The 8,499-nt window shown below is 30.0% G+C and overlaps 1 long non-coding RNA gene and 1 pseudogene across 1 annotated transcript; both read right to left on the bottom strand.

Moving 5' to 3' along the window:
• LOC143205389 (uncharacterized) lies at window positions 1-117 on the bottom strand (annotated as a pseudogene).
• A 6,506-nt stretch (window positions 118-6,623) lies between these two features.
• Window positions 6,624-7,624, bottom strand: LOC143204938 (uncharacterized). Its single transcript, XR_013007702.1, has 3 exons — window positions 7,151-7,624; window positions 6,838-6,998; window positions 6,624-6,777 (listed from the first exon to the last, which is right to left on the bottom strand). It is a non-coding gene; the product is annotated as an uncharacterized LOC143204938 (long non-coding RNA).
• Window positions 7,625-8,499: the final 875 nt, after the last annotated feature.

The raw sequence follows: 8,499 nt of genomic DNA, 5'->3' as shown, positions 1-8,499 counted from the left end.
TATTACGAGCGGCAGTGTTAAAAATGTGTCTCGTCCTTGCGCACGGGACATTGACATGATAGGCTAATCTTCTCCGTATCGTTCCAATTTTAGTATATGTACCGTAGAGGCGAGTACGGAATAAAATGAGAAGGAAAATATTATCTGATTTTAAAAAGAATTTACAAATTGCGGCAGGCAATACATTATACATCTTGATGACGTAGTTCACTGCTTCTTTGAACAGACTATATGACGTTTTTATTGTTTAAGATTAAGTTTTATTGTATAGGTTTAAGGTTTTGCTGAACAGTAAATTTAATTAACTGTATTGTTTACATTATTAATTAAGGTGTTCCTCTTTAAAATGCAATGCATCACAATGCGATTATAATAACAAATATTTACTATATACGACTTATAAGACAATTAAAGGAATTGAAAGTTGATAAATGTATTTTCAATATTGAAGTAACAGCATCAATATATATTAAACTGTGTATATTCAGGTATTATTGGTTTTTCCACATCACCTATGAGCCCTGTACATGCCTATTATGTCTATATTCTTTTCTTGTAACTTTATATTATTCATAGAGTAGCATAGATAGTTCTTGAAATAAAATAGCCAATGCACGACGTCATAGGTGACGTCGTATATACTGCCAAATGCAGTTTGTAAAAATGTAAAATTCGTTTTAAGCTCGGACCGACTTTTTCCTTATCATATTACCCTAGTAAAAATTCGAATATTGTTGGTACTGATCGATCCTGTTGTCAAATTTCTACGAAATTTTTCTAATAATTAGTGATAAAATGTCAAATTATATATATAAAAAATAAAATCATATTGTGTGTAGAATCTCATATATACTAGTCATCTAGCAACTTTTAACTTATTACTTGCTTTAATTGCTACTCTATAGGTCGAGATGGAATCTGATTGGTTCACTTCGTTTCTATGGGTCGTTTGTTGTTTATTTATTTTGAGCGCCATTTTCAGTACGGAAGACATAGCAGGGGTGTGCAACTCCAATGATAAGTAGTGGGACAAAGTTTTGCTTAGTTCAATCATTGGCGGCGCTGACAACGTGAATTTGAGTGGTTAGTTTAAAATAGTTATGTAGAAACCTGTAAGGAAAATACTTTGCTTTGATTGGTCTGCCATTTCGCCTAATTACTTTGTGACGTCACATTTATTGCCCAATAGTATTTAAATATCTATAATTCTTCTATAACGTCTTCCTATATTTGTTTAATCAATTTTCATCAATTTTATGGGATCTATTAGAGTTCTAACTTATCTTGATATATTGAAGGTAAACTTTAAATCCTTCCCTGTTGATATTGCATTAACTTCATTAAACCAAAAATACAATCACACCTCATAATAACTTTTAAAATTTGGTCTTGAAAATATTATGGATAGGACAGTTGAAACACTAAAAATGTATGTGTTTTTTAAAGATATTTAGATTTTACAGTATTTAATCTGTGGAACTACTTCTTCACAATTTTCTCCAGGAGAATGATGTGAAAAAATTGAAGTGATGATATGCCCTTTTAAAGATCTCTCGAACATAGTAGGTGAAGGATGCTCCATGACCTCTAATAGATCCAATAAAATTCTTTAAGCAATCCTGGTTAAGATTTGTTAAATAAATGTAGTTATTAATAGATAATAGAAGTAGTTCCTTCTTCACAATTTTCTCCAGGAGAATGATGTGAAAAAATTGAAGTGATGATGTGCCCTTTTAAAGATCTCTCGAACACACTAGGTGAAGGATGCTCCATGACCTCTAATAGATCCAATAAATTTTTTTAAGCAATCCTGGTTAAGATTTGTTAAATAAATGTAGTTATTTGTAAATTTAGACAAAATAGATTTCTTTAAGGTAATAAATCCCCTAGCAATTAAATTTAAATATAAAATAGCTCTACAATAAAATTATTAACACTGATTGTTCTAAACAGTAAAGTATTACAATATTTTAGGGATATCTTAGCATTAAAAGTAGTATTTATTACTACTAATTATCCAATTATCTTAATTATTACCTTCTTGTAAGACTTCTTTATGTAGAGACATCACACTGACAGCATACGAACAACTTGGTAGATTAATTGAATTTTATTACCACTAACATCTTCATAAGTAGGTTTTGAGTTTTTGTAAACAAACAATATATAAACAGACATGTAGTAGATAGATAATTTTATATGCACCTGATAAAAACAATGTTGGATATGCATTTACCCTAATACCTGTTCGTGAAGAAGGGTAATTCTAAATTTTTCACTAAAATGTCCGTGATAGACACATGACGTTGATATATTTGCATTTTGGTTTATCCTGGTAACTTACTACTATTTACTTGATCATTTTTGGAAAGGAGCGAGATAATTCTTTGGGAAACGATGTCTAATTTCCGTAGTAGATTTTTACCCCGGTACACTGCATCTTTTACTACACTGACCCATTGTCATCAATTTTTATATTATTACTCCATAATAATTAATATAAAACAGAAAATATGCACAACGTAAAACGAAGATTTCTTGATCTAAACAAAAACACAAAAACCAAAACCTTCAAACAACAAACTAAAAAATGGGCGCCCATAGAAAATGCTGACTTCACACAATTTGATCGACCAATCACGTTCCATGTTAGTGGCGGCACCAGGAATTTAAACTATTTCCAATCACAATTAGCGATCGCAGCGCTACCGTTGATTGAACTAAACAAAACATTTCTCCAAGGTCGCCTATACCGTAAAATTTCTATTTTTTCTATGGACATAAGGAATAGTGCGTTTTATGCGGAATAGTGAGATTAAGATAAGTCGGTAGTACAAAAAGTAAAGTGAATTATCAATCTAGGAAGTGTTCTGTACCCGAATGCATAGATAGTAAAGAACTGCAGAATCGTTTCCCTTAGAAATATTTGGCTGTCATTAAAAAGTGGTTGCTAATGTTAAAAATCCCAAACCTATTGGATTAAGTAACAAAGCAATTTATGAACCATTATAGCATGTTTTGTTGTTGTAAGTTGGGGTAAGTTTATTCATATATATAAATATCAAATATTTATTTTTTTAATTTTGGAAATTATGTACTTTTCTCTTGGATCAATAGTTGCAGCTCCAATAAAATAGTACAAAAACTGAATGCAAATCCATTAAGAGAGGATTAACCGACATTCAATAGAGCAGGAATTTTGGTGCAAAATTTATTGCCCAAGTAAGAACAAATTTGTTAAAGTGTCGTCAATTTAATAACTACATTGAGGGGTTCTTTTCATTAAAGAAAAAATAAGTGTAATTATCCAAATAAACATATTGGCTTAAGGCTACTTAACCAAGATAGTTTTTTTTTGGAGCTAGCTCATTAATTCAGAAATATACATCCTCGGCTAGTATGTTTTAGAAATCATTTGAAGCGCTCAAAATAAGTTAATTTGTTCATCTCATTGGCCTTTAGGAAATTGTGAAGAGGATGAAGATGAGGGCTCTTTAAATAATTTATTTCCTATACTAATGGGGGATGACTATAACTTCAGTTCTAGATGTTCCTATATGAATAAACGAGTCCAGGCAATATCTCATGCCCTAAAAAATTGTTTTATTATACTGTCAGTACATCTCTTTATTTTAAACTCTTTTATTTTATCCCACGATATTGCCACGCAGATAATTTAACATATTTTTGTCAAATATCTTTAAGAAATATAAATTTAAAACCTTTTAATTGTACACTACATAATGATTTTCCAGATAAAATATTACAAATAATAAAGAGTGTTGTATATTTTTGGATAAACCCATAAAAGATTAAATTCATGGCTCTAAACAAATATAGAAAAGTGAAAAGTCTGAAGAAATAGTTTTGATTTGTTCCAAAGTTCTTTGTTTATGATTTTATATATACAATATTTATATTTTATAAATATATTTATTTTTACAGATTATATTTATTTCATTGGTTGTATTAATAAATTTATTTCACAAATAAAATGGTTTTTATTTAAATTTTACTGGTCAATTAAACGTGACGTCAGGGCTGTCACGTGCCGCACCTGCGTGGAAAACTTTATTAATGAACCAATCAAACGTCTTCACAGCGAAATGCTTTTTTACAGGTACCTATAATGTAAATTGACCAATCAAATTACTTGAATGGCGGATATAACCACATCTGGATGTTGGACAAAACAAAACTTTTTGCCAGAGTTCCCTATTGAGTTGACTCTCTATTTCTCTATAGATATAGCAAGATATTCTCATTTTATGTGCTTGCCAAAAATCCAATGAGGTTTCTAAACGCCCAATAAGGGGCGTTTCCAAATACTGCTTAATCTGTAAAGTTGTTGTAGTACCTGGTGTAATTATTTCTTTCATTCTAGCTACTTTTTATCCAAATATCTTTAGATGTAATACATTCTTCATCAGTAGTTCTGTCTTGAATTTCAAATTGCGGAACAGCATTTGTATTTTTTGAAGTTAGAATGGAAGATACCTTTTTGGGAGAATTTTTTGTATGAAATCGGATAAAAAAATTGATTGAAATTGAAATAAAAATATTGATTGTCTTTTATTGATGCCATCCAAATACAGACAGTAGAACTTGTATGTAGAAAATGTATTTATTAGAAATATTTAGCATACATATTGAATACAGTTTATCACCTGTTTACCGTTAATATTTTTTTGCGAGATTTAACTGATAATGTAAAAACTTCTTCAAATCGTTTCAAATCAATGCAATTTCTGGAACATTGCGAAACTAAATTTAGTTTTCAAGAATTTAGGAAAGAAGTTTTGACAATCAAAAAACTTGAACAAAAATCGAGAGATGTATCGTGACGAAAAAGTTAATTAAAAAAAATTAACTAGTATTGCCATAAAAACAGTTTAATATTTCTTGCATTATTAAATTAATAATCTTAAAAAATAGTGTTCCAAAATGCTGCTATATTAATACACAATATATTGTTATTTACAAGCAAACTATCAAAAAAATCGTAAAACTGTATGTATTACATATAAATCTATGTAAGCCTAAATTCAGCACATTTTTGTCAAGGTCGCGGCTAGGCTGACAGAGCCAGAATGTTAAAAATCAGTCGAATGAAACTAGTAGACCCAAAATAGTAACTAAAAGTACACGATTGAAACAGTCGATAGTAAATAGTAATAAAATCAGTCAGATCGAAAATAGCGACTGAAAGTAGTCGAATGAAACAGTTACTAGTAAAAAGTAGTAAAATCAGTCGAACCAAAAATAGCGACTGAAATAGTCGGTAGTAAAAGGTAGTCAATTACTAAACAGTCGATAGTCAATTTCAGTCGAAAGTTCCCTACGCTAATTTGTACTATTATTGGGTTTTTCTGAATAAAATTGCCGTGTTATATGTTACTATAATAGTATTTGTTATGGCCGGCAGATTATTACTATACAGAAGATACAATGCTGGATCTAGTACACTATTTTGTAGGACTACTGAATATATAGGTTGTAATTCAGTTCATCATCTCATTTTGTAGTAAGTGTCTATTTGTAACATAAGATTTCAGTAGCTGAAAGAGCATATGAGAGATAAGCTTTTTTACTTCAAGCCGCAGTCTTGCGTACCATACTTTGTCAAAAGCCTGAGATCTATCGAAAAATGCTGTCGAGAAATATCTATTAGCATTTAGATCTGTATTTATCAGGTTTTTCAATATGTGTATTTATTCAATAGTTTCGTTCTTATTAAGGAAGCCACATTGATATCCTGGAATAATATTGTGTATTTACAATTATTTTATTAAGCATCTTGAACTTATAAGACCGAAAGCTGGTGATCTCTCCTGTTTTTTTAGTTTTCGAATCATAAAGGTTTCAGTTACGTTCTAACTGATAGGGATTCCTCGCTCTTTAACTTAGTTTTCATGATCTCAAGTATCAAATCAAATCTAAAGGTTAACATTTATTCAGTTCAATCATTTTTCATAATTTTATCTAATGTAACCGATTAATTGATATATTGCAATTTCTTAAACAATTCTACTACAGTTCGATTACATGTGTCATATATTTTCGAAAGAAAATTTATTTTTTGAAGGGTCTCTCTCAAGACTAAAACCCATTTTGGCTGAAGTTCCGCAGGGTAGTATCGTAGGATCAATCCTGTATCTGCTCTACACTATTGATATCCTAACAGCAAAAGAAAGAGTACTTGGAACTTTTATTGATGACACAGTTGTAATGGAAAAAGATCTATCTCTGCTTAAGGCTGTAAAAAAATTACAAGTGACAGCCAACAAGATCAATAACTAGGCTTTAGACTAGAAAATATAGCTTAGTAGTCCATTTTAGTTTTGCGTTGTGGTGAATTGACAAAAACTTTATTATATCACTTGACGTATGCCCTATTACTTAAGTAGAATCAGTTAAATACCTATAGTCTATTCAAAGTTCTTTTCTACATACGTCATCTAAATGTGTGACGTCAAAACGTCGCAATGTTGCCGTATCAACTCTGAGTTTAGTTCAGTCTGGCTTTGACATACAACAAAATTCTAATCTAAATAAAAGAATTAAACAAAAATACTGTTATCAAATATAATTTATTTTAACATTATAGTAAACCTAATGCATATATTTTCGAAGGATTTAAAACTACAATTAAGTACACAGTCATAATAGTTTGTAGGTTAGGGTTGTGTTAATATTTACATTGAACTCTTTTCCATACCACCCATGAGTTAGAGTTCTAGGTGCGTTTGTGGTTGTATCCCCTGGAGGCCCAATCCACTTTATTAACAATTGTATGTCCAAGTAATACATTTTACTTTCATTAGAGAGTATATTTACCTTTTATGCTTAGTTTTTGTGTCCCTCGGTACATTGTTTCCTTGTAAAAACATTTTGATATCACTGTATTTCTCCTTAGTTTGTTCTGTTACTACCTGTATACAGCTTTCTTGATAAAACTAGATTTAATCACTGCATTCTTCTTAATGGATTTGCCCTATCTACAAAACAATTACTATTTTTTCTCTTCGGGCATATTTTAAGCAATTGCTCTTGTATGTTTTGAGCAATTACAAACATATTTGCGTACATACATCTTTTACACTCTACAAAAATATTTACTACAATTATCATATATTAATTATATACTCACCTTGATTGTTTCCTGTCACTTGTTTCCATTCTCATCATCCTGTCTTAGAAATTGGCATAAATTTTCGTTCAAGTGAATAAGTTATCCTGTTAATTTCCAATCTACCTGACATTTGTTCACAATTTCATCATTTGTCAATTTCTTCTTCGAGTCGTCTAAACCGAAGGTGTTACTAAACATTCCTATTTCCAGCACGAATTACTATATATCTGCAATGAATTATTAATAAATTTTATGACTAATAAAAGCTAATCATTTGTTATTCCAACATTTACGATTTTACATCAACTTTTGTAGTCATAACACTATTTTTATTATCATCTTGCCATGAGTGACCGTTGTATATTGGTCCCATTCTGAAATATCAATGTCTCACTTAAATACATAAACTGAAATAATAAGTTTTCCTTCATTTTATTATATGCTTATAAAAATGTATTCTTATAAAGCAATATCCGGAAATTCCATTTGACCTCTTCGATACTTTTCAGACTAACAGTTTACTTTGAAATAATTGTATTAAATTATGTCTGTATTAAAAAACTAATCATTGCTTCTAATTTAATCTCTGATAGAGCTAACATCAAGCTGATCTTGATTTGTCATTGTGAATTCAAGATCATATTTTAAGATATTTCAGTGATCGTGTCCATACGAATATTCAGTGTAGCTGCAACACGTTAAAAATATTTTCAATAAAAGTCACAGCAAATTAATATTTAACAATTATGAACAGAAATGTGACCGACTCTTTCAAATTACCTTCTATATCATTTTGATTTTGATCCACTTTTATTTGTACATATTCTGTGCTCGTGGTATTATTTTCACTATCACTAAATTTTTCTTAAAGTATTTAAAGGAAAGTTTAAATGTATCACAAAATGTCTATGACACACTCGGTAACAATCACAAATCTGTTTCATGTTTAACCCAACCAGTTTAGGATTTCTAATGTTTCTTACTCATTTCTTAAAGATCGCCGTGTACTTTTTTAATGGAAAACGATGATGCATTTCCTCACTATCTGTGCATCCGGGTACGTTACACCAATACAATAAGATAATAATTTAATGTATAAACGTTATAAAAAGCTAACCATACTCTTCTCTATATAAGGTACATTGAAAATGTCGTACAAAAAAATAATCAGATCCCGTTGCGGCTTTTAGCATAGCGAATAAAACAAGCAATATGTTAAAAGTAGCGACATCTATATGTTGGACGTCGTGAAACATTTACCCAAAATTTTTTATAAAGTTAAATCTCTACTTCTTTATGCTCTTATATAATGTTTTTAACATAGCCGATGACAGAAACTAATGTATTTATTGGTTTTAATATTAAAT

The sequence above is a fragment of the Rhynchophorus ferrugineus genome, unplaced genomic scaffold, assembly GCF_030347505.1.
Source record: "Rhynchophorus ferrugineus isolate W39M unplaced genomic scaffold, kcgeb_rfMv2 rfM11, whole genome shotgun sequence".
NCBI lineage: Eukaryota > Metazoa > Arthropoda > Insecta > Coleoptera > Curculionidae > Rhynchophorus > Rhynchophorus ferrugineus.
This window is presented reverse-complemented; position numbering and strand designations above follow the sequence as displayed.